This window comes from Mixophyes fleayi, chromosome 1, assembly GCF_038048845.1.
Source record: "Mixophyes fleayi isolate aMixFle1 chromosome 1, aMixFle1.hap1, whole genome shotgun sequence".
NCBI lineage: Eukaryota > Metazoa > Chordata > Amphibia > Anura > Limnodynastidae > Mixophyes > Mixophyes fleayi.
Genome location: NC_134402.1, coordinates 290683481 through 290695544, shown reverse-complemented (window position 1 = coordinate 290695544; position 12064 = coordinate 290683481).

The following is a 12064-nucleotide window of genomic DNA, read 5'->3' as shown; positions in this document are numbered from 1 at the left end:
AATTGAAATGTGACAGTGGAGAGAGAAAGGTTGAAGAGGTGAGCTAGAGGTGACGATTGCGGTGGGGGATAGGAGTAAAGAAGTTCAGAAGGAATTGGAGGGGACAGGCTGTGGAATGAAAGGATGAATTCAGTCTTGTTCATTGGTTAAATTAATTAACTGAAGGTCGCTAGAGTAGAACAATAGGTTGGACATGTGGCATCTGAGGAGATGTCAGACCCTGTGATGCTCAGCAATGCGGAAACACTTATGCATGCATTGGGTCTGTTTTGTGTGCCACAGTTGAGATTTTGATAAACAGTGGATATGTGTAATGGCTGTCATATCTAGGGCCGAAGTGAGTGTGCTGTTATAGCAAGAAACAGACAGATAAGAGTAAAACAGGGTAGCAGATGGAAGTGTGTAGTGAAGATGTGGATTAGAGCATTTAGTGTTTGCTGTGTGCATATTGATTTTGGTGAGGGCACATGAAGTAAAGTGAGAATGAAGGAAAGGAGGATGTAGTTGGAGAGTAAAAATTCTCACTTGGTGAAGCAGTAGTAGAAGAAATTGAGTTCAAGGGATTGTCCATCACAGCTGGTGAAAGATGAAGTCCATTGGGAGAAACCAGAGGAGAATGTAAGCAAAATAATTTTTTGGGTGGCAGAGACAGTGAGGTTATCAATGGCAAAGTTGAAATCACATTGTTTGAGAGTAGGTCGGCCAAAGTGCACAAGGAAAGGGGAGAGATAGTAGTGGAGATATATGAATAAGGTTGGTGTTATTGAAAGTATGAGATGGATAGGAATATTTAAGGTGGAAAGAAAAGTGTGAGTAGATAGTGGTGATTGCATAGGACATAAAGCTTGGCGAGATGTTACCACCAGCTATAACAAGCATCAGGTAGCGATAGAGGACATGAGAAAATGATTTGTGGGTTTGAGGTTTGTTTCTGCTAGATTACATCAATGAGTAAGATGGTTACAGGAAGCAGAACAGTTCAATTGTTCAGACAAGGAAGCAGGGAAGTAATGAGGGAGAAATAATGATGGCAGCATTGTTTCACAGTGGGTAGCATTGCTGCATCACAGTGCTGGAATCATGAGTTCAATTCTGACCAGGGCCCTATCTGTGTGGAGTTTGTATGCTCTCCACCTGTTTCCATGGGATCCCTATGGGCGCTCTGGTGTCTCCCACTTTCCAAAAACATACTGGTAGTTTCATTGGCTGTAGACAACAAGGAAGTGTGTGTGTGTGTGTGTGTGTGTGTGTGTGTGTGTGTGTGTGTGTGTGTGTGATCAAACGAGGCAGGGACAGATGTGAATGATTACATCTTTGTACAGCGCTGTGTAATATGACTAGCACTAAATAAATAGACAAAGACATAATAATAATAATAATAATAATAATAATAATAATAATAATAATAATGGGAGAGGTATACAAAAGAATACTGGAGAAAGTTGGTGAGTTTGAAGGGAAGTGTGGTGTAAGTGAGTAGTAGAATTATTGAAGGTAAATTCAGCATGTTTACAGAGTAAATGTGAGAGATGTGGATAAATATGGGTTAGTTGGGATAGGTATGGAGAGAGTGGGGAAATGAGCTGTTCCAGGTAGTTTGATGGAATACATGGAGGCTTCTTTACTGCCCCTTGGCTGGGACAATAGTGTAGGCAGCCCCTGCTACTTGGAGATGTGGTCCAGGGCACAAAATGTTGGGCCCAGCAGCTTATAGAGAGAGCAACAGTAATTGTAGTTGAGCTCAGAGAGTCCATTCACATAGATGATATTTTAGTAGATGCTTGAAAACAATTGTATTTGGTGTGATGACAGTACTACTGTTTCATTTACCAGCGTTATCCACACATTTTCTGTTTTATATTTGTAAATATAAAATTATATGGGTGTTCTGGCATAGAGCTGAAATAATGCATAGACATCCTTCTGATTTTCATATTCTGCAAAGGATGGATAAGTGAGGAGGGGTATATTTTTAAAGATTTACTGGCACCAAGTCCGCTTGTTCCAAAAAACCTGTGTAGATCGACTTAGCATGACTGCCCTGAATTGACAGCAGTACTAAATTGCACTATGCTGAGACTCTAATTTGACTAGAAGTGCGGCAGACTACAGACACCTCTTAAAAGTTTGTGAAAGACAATTAGTAAATGGAACAGGACAGAGTAATTTTCACACTGTTATAAATAGGTGTGTTAGCCACTAGCCATCGGTAATCAGTAATATTAATGTTTTTATATCAGTAAAAGAAAAATGTAGAAAGGGGCGCCTGATATTGCAGTATTATTGGAAATATACACCAATAATAAATCGTGGTAAATATTCTGTGTACCCAAGATAGGTGTAAGATAGACACATCAGCATGTGAACTATTCTTATCACCACCTCATCTAATAATGCCAAATCTTGGAATCTCCAGATAACAGGTACCCAATCAGAGCAACATGTGGAATGAACAGAAGAGCCAAAGATAGTGTAGTACTTTATAATCAAGGTGACCCAGTGATATAACACCAAAAGCTTATGTGTGTACCAGATAGATAAATATATAGAGGCTTATCTGTTTCTGCACGATCCTGGTATCCCCAGACATTTCTGGATGACATCAGCTAAATTACACCAAATTTAAAATAAGAACCACATAGTGTAGTATATAAAAAAAACATTTTAATCAAAATACAATTAAAAATATACTCACAAACAAACATGAAATCAGGGCTTATCTTTTGTTATTTAGTCCCCATTCAGTAGGTCATATATATAGCAGTGCCTATAGACCGTGTGCTTAGGTTCCTGGTGATCTCAATCATCCAAATGGTCCCAAAATCAGTGGTGGTTTGGTGGAGATACCACTAATCGCCTACTGGTACCCTAAACACGTTTCATCTGGTCAAGACTTCGTCAGGAGGATAATTAGTTCCCGGGATTACTTTCTTTATATACTGTTGGGGAAGGCCATTTTGCACATACGCACTCGTTAAAGCGTTGTGCGCATGTGCGTGATATAAACATTGCAAGACTGTCAGTATGAGCTCCGTTTATCGGAGCAAATGAACACTCATCATAATACAATTAAATATAAAACAATACAAGAAGTATAAAACATTAAGCTATAAGTAGATCAAACAAGTTGCAATAGAACATGGAAGACTCTATACCCTAGGTTCCCAAACTGTGCGCCGCAGCTCCCAGGGGTGCCGCGGCGCTGTCACAGGGGTGCCGTGGACAGGAAGGAAAGGAAGGAAAAAGAAAAACAACTACTTACCAATCCAGCGGCGCCCGGGACCCAGCATCCTCCTCCTTCCTTGTTTCTCACTGAATGCTGGACGTGACGTCACGCCTGGCATTCAGTGAGAAACGAGGAAGAAGGAGGATGCTGGGTCCCGGGCGCCGCCGGATTGGTAAGTAGTTGTTTTTTTCTTCCTGTCCACGGTGGGGGCACAGCGAGGGGCAGATGCTGAGGGGACAGAGCAGGCAGAGCGGGCAGAGGCTGAGGGGACAGAGCGGGCAGAGGCTGAGGGCACAGCAAGGGGCAGAGGCTGAGGGGGCAGAGCGGGCAGAGGCTGAGGGGACAGAGCGTGCAGAGGCTGAGGGCACAGCAAGGGGCAGAGGCTGAGGGCACAGCGAGGGGCAGAGGCTGAGGGGACAGAGCGGGCAGAGGCTGAGGGAACAAAGCGGGCAGAGGCTGAGGGCACAGCAAGAGGCAGAGGCTGAGGGGACAGAGCGGGCAGAGGCTGGGGGGACAGAGCGGGCAGAGGCTGAGGGCACAGCGAGGGGCAGAGGCTGAGGTGACAGAGGGGGCAGAGGCTGGGGGGACAGAGCAGGCAGAGGCTGGGGGGACAGAGCGGGCAGATGCTGAGGGGACAGAGTGGGCAGAGGCTGAGGGCACAGCGAGGGGCAGAGGCTGAGGGCACAGCGAGGGGCAGAGGCTGAGGGGACAGAGCGGGCAGAGGCTGAGGGCACAGCGAGGGGCAGAGGCTGAGGGGACAGAGCGGGCAGAGGCTGGGGGGACAGAGCGGGCAGAGGCTGGGGGACAGAGTGAGCAGAGGCTGGGGGGACAGAGCGGGCAGATGCTGAGGGGACAGAGCGGGTAGAGGCTGAGGGGGCAGAGGCTGGGGGGACACAGGCTGAGGGGACAGAGGCTGAGGGGACAGAGCGGGCAGAGGCTGAGGGGGCACAATGTGTGTGTGGATGTAGGGGGCACTGAGTGTGTGGATGCAGGGGACACTGAGTGTGTGGATGCACTGAGTGTGTGGATGCAGGGGGCACGGTGTGTGTGGATGCAGGGGGCACGGTGTGTGTTGATGCAGAGTGCACGGTGTGTGTGAATGCAGGGGGCACTGAGTGTGTGGATGCAGGGGGCACGGTGTGTGTGGATGCAGAGTGCACGGTGTATGTGAATGCAGGGGGCACTGAGTGTGTGGATGCAGGGAGCACGGTGTGTGTGGATGCAGGGGGGCATGGTGTGTGTGGATGCAGGGGGCACTGAGTGTGTGGATGCAGGGGGCACTGAGTGTGTGGATGCAGGGGGCACGGTGTGTGTGGATGCAGGGGGCACGGTGTGTGTGGATGCAGGGGGCACTGAGTGTGTGGATGCAGGGGGCACTGAGTGTGTGGATGCAGGGGGCACGGTGTGTGTGGATGCAGGGGGCACTGAGTGTGTGGATGCAGGGGGCACTGAGTGTGTGGATGCAGGGGGCACGGTGTGTGTGGATGCAGGGGGCACGGTGTGTGTGGATGCAGGGGGCACTGAGTGTGTGGATGCAGGGGGCACTGAGTGTGTGGATGCAGGGGGCACGGTGTGTGTGGATGCAGGGGGCACATAAGTATTTCTGTTCTGACCTAAATATTTATTACGTCTTTTTGGCTACTTATAAAACGGGACTGCTCAGCAATTATTTTGGAGGGGTGCCTTGAAAATTTTTTGGAGACTCTAAGGGTGCCGCGAACTGCAAAAGTTTGGGAACCACTGCTCTATACCAACATGTCTATATATAAACACTGACGTATGCACAAAATACATAAAAAATAAGGAAATATAACAATATATGTATATAGACCAGTAGTGTAAAACGAAATATAAACAAATCCATTGCAGTTCTAAAACCATTACAGTAAAAATAATAAAGATAAAAAAATCACCGTTTTTTTTAAAAAAATCTTTATAGGTTTTTAACTGGACTTACTACCTGATTTTTTTGAGTTTTGGCAGCCATCCTGTAAATAAGGAAGTGTTTTGGATTTTGGGACTATTTTATAGGTGGATAAGGATATGATAGGTTGAGCGCCATATTGTTGCCTTTTTTATCTGTTTTCATATCAGTTGCTTTATTTATTATTGCAATGATTTGTTGTGCTAACCCTGTTGATACCCCTATCCCAAACACACCACAGAGCAGAATGAAGAAGATAAAAGGAATAACCACTCCACATTCAATGGATGATGTTGCTAAGAATCATTAGCTGTGGGGACAACCTATAGTAGTGTAAGGGGGGTGCTTCTTGAATCTCCTATGCAACTAATACTATTATATACAGGAAATCCTTCATTTGATAGCAGCTTGCAAATATGCTGCTTTCAGATCCAAATAATGCTCAAACTTTCTAAAAGGGAAAAGTGGAGATGAGGACTATAATGTACTAGATAAATGATAGGTAGAATCTGGTTGCTATGGGCAACACCTCCACTTTTCCTTTTTAGAATGTTTAATACATTTACACCTGGATCTAATCATTTTAGTGTGATTTAATCCATTAAATTTAATCATTTAATCCATCAGACCGTCTCCTCAATCCCAATCTAAGAATTGATGAATTTATACCCATGGTATATTGTAACTCTTGTGCAATGGTGGTTTAGCATGAGAGATAAAATAAAAATAAAAATAAAATGGTGTCAAATCTTGTATAATGCATACATATTTACCTTATGACCAAGAGAATTAGTCAGTTAAATTTTAGAGTAAATATCTGGGGTTGTAATTATGGGATGGGATAAATCTGTCTAATTTTTATATAATGCCTATGAAATAACTACTTATAACTATTTATAAATGTGCTACCGAAAAGCCTAATCTGTGTTATGATCTGCCCTGTTTCTTTGTGTGCATTTTGCCCTGTGTTATTATTTGCCTTGTTTTCCTGTGTGCATATTACCCTGCTGTTATGATCTGCCTTGTATCGTGTGCATTTTGCCCTGTGTTATTATTTGCCTAGTTTCCCTGTGTGCATATTACCCTGCAGTGCCTGTGATTCTCCTGGGGTACTGCTGTTCAGCCTTTCCGGTCAGGGGTTAACTTGCACTGCTAGTTAATCACTCCACACCTGTCTTTGGCCTATATGTGCCTGCTGATTCCTGTATCCTTTGCTGGTCATTGAAGTTTTCTTGCCTGTTCATGTGATGTTCCTAGCCTGCTCATGTGTCTCTCTGTTCCTGGATTACCTGCATGTTTCTGGCTGCTACTACAAACTGGTTTCAGTTAAGTCATCTGCTGCATTTCATTATTATTTACTGCTTGTTTACCAAGATCTGGAAATCCATTGTTCCATTCAGCCTGAACTGTTACTGTTTATTTTGCCTTACCTGGATTATACTTTTCTGCAATAAACAGTTTAAAACGTTTATATCACGTGTCTGGCTCCATGGCTGTAATTAAGGAAATGGTTTTGAACAGAACCCTAACAGAATGACCAGCCAAAAAGAAAGCCTTGGAGTCCTGTGAAAAAACCCTGCTTCAGATTTCACCTGGAACTCTCATTGCAATTGATTTCATTTGTTTTCTCCCTGCAAACATGTCTGCTCTACAAATGGCTGAACAGCCTCTGCTTCAGTGTCTGCAAACTGACATAATTTTGTTATGCTCTCAGCTGGCTCAATTTTCTGCTATACTTTTGGACCCACTCAGAAGACTATCAGAATCTGTTTCTCTGAAATCCAATACTGTTGATTTGCTTCAGCCAACTGTCTGCTGCTGAAACTGTGCTGCCAGCACATCTTAATAGTACTATGACAAATTTGCATTTAACTAACAACTACAGTGTAACAGATGCCCGGTTCACAGGTGGTCCACGCCCCCACCTGACCGGAGCGACGGTGCAGAATAACCAACAAACTGTGTCTCTACTGTGCAAGTAATATACACTTCTTACAAGCCTGTCCTCTCCCCAGACATCGACAGCCTACCAAACCATCTTCTGTTGTTACTTCTCCGCATTCTGGATTTGTTTATACTTCACCTATTCTGCTCCCTGGCATGAGACCCAATTTTCCAACCCCAGTTACCAGCTCTGAGGTGCCAGCCTCTGTCTCCTGTTCCGAGGTGCCAGCCTCTGTCTCCTGTTCCGAGGTGCCAGCCTCTGTCTCCTGTTCCGAGGTGCCAGCCTCTGTCTCCTGTTCCGAGGTGCCAGCCTCTGTCTCCTGTTCCGAGGTGCTAGCCTCTGTCTCCTGTTCCGAGGTCACATCATCTGCCTCCAGCTCTGAGGTCACATCATCTGCCTCCAGCTCTGAGGTCACATCATCTGCCTCCAGCTTGGAGCCTGCTGCCACTGTGTCCGGTCCTGAGCCTGCTGCCACTGGGTCCGGTCCTGAGCCTGCTGCCACTGTGTCCGGTCCTGAGCCTGCTGCCACTGTGTCCGGTCCTGAGCCTGCTGCCACTGTGTCCGGTCCTGAGCCTGCTGCCACTGTGTCCGGTCCTGAGCCTGCTGCCACTGTGTCCGGTCCTGAGCCTGCTGCCACTGTGTCCGGTCCTGAGTCTCCTGCTGCAGCTGTTGCACCCGAGTCTCCTGCCACTGTGCTGCCCGGTTCCGAGTCTTCAGCCGCGGCCTCCAGTTCCGAGTCACAAGATGCTGTCGTTGTTCCTGAGCTACAGTCCGCTCCAGAGGGGGCGCTGCCCTTGCAGTCCGCTCCAGAGGGGGCGCTGCCCTTGCAGTCCGCTCCAGAGGGGGCGCTGCCCTTGCAGTCCGCTCCAGAGGGGGCGCTGCCCTTACAGTCCGCTCCAGAGGGGGCCCTGTCCCTCCAGTCCGCTCCAGAGGGGGCCCTGTCCCTCCAGTCCGCTCCAGAGGGGGCCCTGTCCCTCCAGTCCGCTCCAGAGGGGGCCCTGTCCCTCCAGTCCGCTCCAGAGAGGGCCCTGTCCCTCCAGTCCGCTCCAGAGAGGGCCCTATCCCTCCAGTCCGCTCCAGAGAGGGCCCGGTTCCATGCGGTTCAGCCCAAGTTGCCAGTCCATGCGGTTCAGCCCGAGTTGCCAGTCCATGCAGTTCAGCCCGAGTTGCCAGTCCATGCGGTTCAGCCTGAGTTGCCAGTCCATGCGGTTCAGCCTGAGTTGCCAGTCCATGCGGTTCAGCCCGAGTTGCCAGTCCATGCGGTTCAGCCCGAGTTGCTACTTGGTGCTGTCTGCTCTGCGGCTCCTCACAGTGCTGTCTGCTCTGCGGCTCCTCACAGTGCTGTCTGCTCTGCGGCTCCTCACAGTGCTGTCTGCTCTGCGGCTCCTCACAGTGCTGTCTGCTCTGCGGCTCCTCACAGTGCTGTCTGCTCTGCGGCTCCTCACAGTGCTGTCCAATCCGAGTGGTGTGCTCAGTTTGGGCAATCCATCCAATGTGCCCAGCTTGCCGTCCCAGTGGGGGACTCATGCTCTGCCGTCCCAGTGGGGGACTCCTGCTCTGACGTCCCAGTCGGGGACTCCTGTTCTGCCGTCCCAGTCAGAGACTTATACTCTGCCATCCTAGTGAGGGATTCTCCAGAGACTGCTGCTCAAGTTGAAGACTCCCCAGAGTTTCCTAGTGAGCCAGAATGCCCAGATGCCTCTTCCAAGTCATCAGATCCTCCTCCAGTCTTCTTTGATGGAGACATCAAACAGTTTATTTCGGTTCTTCAGCTTTCCATGAAACTGTTTCAAGACTCGCCAGATTACTTTGCCAGCCAATTTAACCAAGTGGGTTCTATGATCATGAATTTTAGAGGGGAGCCACAGACCTGGGCCTTCTCCCTTTTAAATTCCGATAACCCCATTATCCATAATACCATGGACTTTGTTAACGCTGTGTGCAAGAAGTACTCTCCATCAACAGTTGAGTTTCCTGGTCATAGTTCTTCTGTTTCCATTCCAGCCTGTGTTTCTGCACCTAAGCTTATTCACAAGTCATCGATGTCTGTTGCTTCCATTGGTCAACCTATATCTTCAAAAAATAAAAAGAACAATCACAAACCACAAACCTTGGTTACCGGCTTCATGGGCATTTCACCTTCTTCTCATAAAATTAACATTCCTGTTCCGACTCTAGGTTGGGACTCAGACTCTGAAAGCGAATTTTTGGAGGATACTAGAGTGTTAGTGGACGAACTTGCCAATTCTTCTGCTTCTGAAGAATTGGGTCTTCTCTGTACTCCATTAGAGAAGAGCCCAATTGTGTCTCCAGGGAGATCTTATAAAAAGAAAAAGAAGAGGAGAAAAACCTGAAAGGAGCATGTATGGAGCGTCTGGAATCCGCTCCTTAAAGGGGGGGCTATGTTATGATCTGCCCTGTTTCTTTGTGTGCATTTTGCCCTGTGTTATTATTTGCCTAGTTTCCCTGTGTGCATATTACCCTGCAGTGCCTGTGATTCTCCTGGGCTACTGCTGTTCAGCCTTTCCGGTCAGGGGTTAACTTGCACTGCTAGTTAATCACTCCACACCTGTCTGTGGCCTATATGTGCCTGCTGATTCCTGTATCCTTTGCTGGTCATTGAAATTTTCTTGCCTGTTCATGTGATGTTCCTAGCCTGCTCATGTGTCTCTCTGTTCCTGGATTACCTGCATGTTTCTGGCTGCTACTACAAATTAGTTTCAGTTAAGTCATCTGCTGCATTTCATTATTATTTACTGCTTGTTTACCAAGATCTGGAAATCCATTGTTCCATTCAGCCTGAACTGTTACTGTTTATTTTGCCTTACCTGGATTATACTTTTCTGCAATAAACAGTTTAAAACGTTTATATCACGTGTCTGGCTCCATGGCTGTAATTAAGGAAATGGTTTTGAACAGAACCCTAACAATCTGCCCTGAAAAATATGACAGTCACTAGCATGGACTAAGACAACAAAAATAAAAGGTAGCAAAGTCAAGTTAGTACACTTGGTCTCTGCAAATGGTTATTTTCCCAGTGATAATGATTGAGATTGCTGAAATCCTAGTTCTAGGCTGTTTGCTAAGTTGTCAAATACTTTAGCATCTCATCATAAGTGAAATAAATCTGAAGCTATTGTATAGTCCTTTAAATCCTAATTTCCAGCATAATGTTGTGGTGTGTATAGATATTGTATAGATGAAGCAGGGTATATTGAACTCTTGCACACTCTGTATGAGGAAGTGAAACATCCATGTTACTCTATATATTATATTGTAGGTGTCTGCAATATCACAGTTTGCTCCTTGGGGATTGAGTGTTTTTGGCTCATTTTGAAGACACAATTGTCACTCTATATTACACTTACATGCCAACTCTCCCTGAATGTCAGGGAGACTCCCTGAAAGAGGGGTGATCTCCCTCACTCCCTGAAGAGTCTGGCATTCTCCCTGATGCTGAGCCAGTACAAGACGTGGTTGGCTTCGCCACCTGTGGCATGATGACACAGTTCAGAAATTGTGTCCTATGTCCATGTATTGATGCCTATGGAGGTGGCCATTTTCATGGAGACCAAGATTTAATCAAAGACTGATAGGTAAGACAACATGACTTCAGTAATGGAGACAGAAATGTTAAAGACACTTCAGTCTCTAGATGATCATTAGCTGCTTTTCTTTAACGCATAGTTGCCTACTCTCCCTGAATGTCCGGGAGACTCCCGCAGAGACTTCACGAGTGAACAGGGCAACCTCCCGGATCTCGCCCCTGCAATAGATAAGTGGCGTTGGGGGGCGGGGGGGGCTTAATGGAGCAAATATTGTGTCAGCTTAGCCCTGCTGTAATTGGCCAAAATTGTGACAATCATTTAGGGGTGGGGCCAAAATGATGCAATTCGTCAAGCCCCACCCCCGCACGCCCACCTCCCCCGGGATCTCCCTGAAGCCAATGAGGAAAAGTTGGCAAGTATGATATTACATCTACATTTCATGTACGTGTGTATATTTAAACAATCAACAACTGTCTCTTATCTGTGATTGGCTGAGCAGTGTAGAGACTGCTCTTAATTGGCTGTCTGGATATTTTCAGATCTAAAATCTGTTCAGAGTTTCCCTAGTGGTGTCAAATATATCTGGAAGCACAAAACAACGGCTGAAGAGAAAAGGCACAGACCAAGGTTCTGTATGCATGAAATATTCTCTGTTTAATATCTCAAAGTTACAAGTTTTTAATACATGTGAATCCTACGTCATAAGCATACAATAGTTTATGGGATGCACTGCGGATTAACCATCTCACGTATTATTGAGGTTTCAAGCTTCCCTCCCATAAATGTCAACTATCCTTATCCCAAGGGAGGGTTGGAGGTTTACCTCCTGTCTGCCATATCCAAGGTCATGGGCGCAGCTCCCTGCAAGCAACAAGCTAATAATGAAACCACCTGTTGTGCATGATACCTTTCTACATTCACACAGGAATTCTCTATGTCAATATAACTTCAAGGCCATGGGCTTACATCTTGCAAAACTGCATTTCAGCAGCAAATGAATAACCTATTTTAAGCAGCTGAAATATCTATGCGAGTTACAAAAATGGCTGAACAAAGGCTTTATGAGGCCTTAACAAAAAATGATATTTAACAATGTTAAGTAGGCGTGCTCACTGAAGATTAACTCATTTTGCATTGGGGACTTCTTGTGAGTGGTTTATTCAAAGCAAGTGTTCTCTTTTTTTTTTATGGATTATCCATCCTGATTTTGGATTACTGTATATAATCGTGTATAAACCAACTTTTTCAGCACATTTTTTATGCTGAAAAAGCCCCCCTCTGCTTATACACGAGTAAACTTACCTGTTTTCTGGTCCCTCAGCTCTTGCGTTCCAAATGCCGAACTTCCTGTCAGTGGAACGCACATGCGTTCCACTGAGGAAGTAAGTAAAAGGCTGAACTGATGCCCCACCATTTTCTGT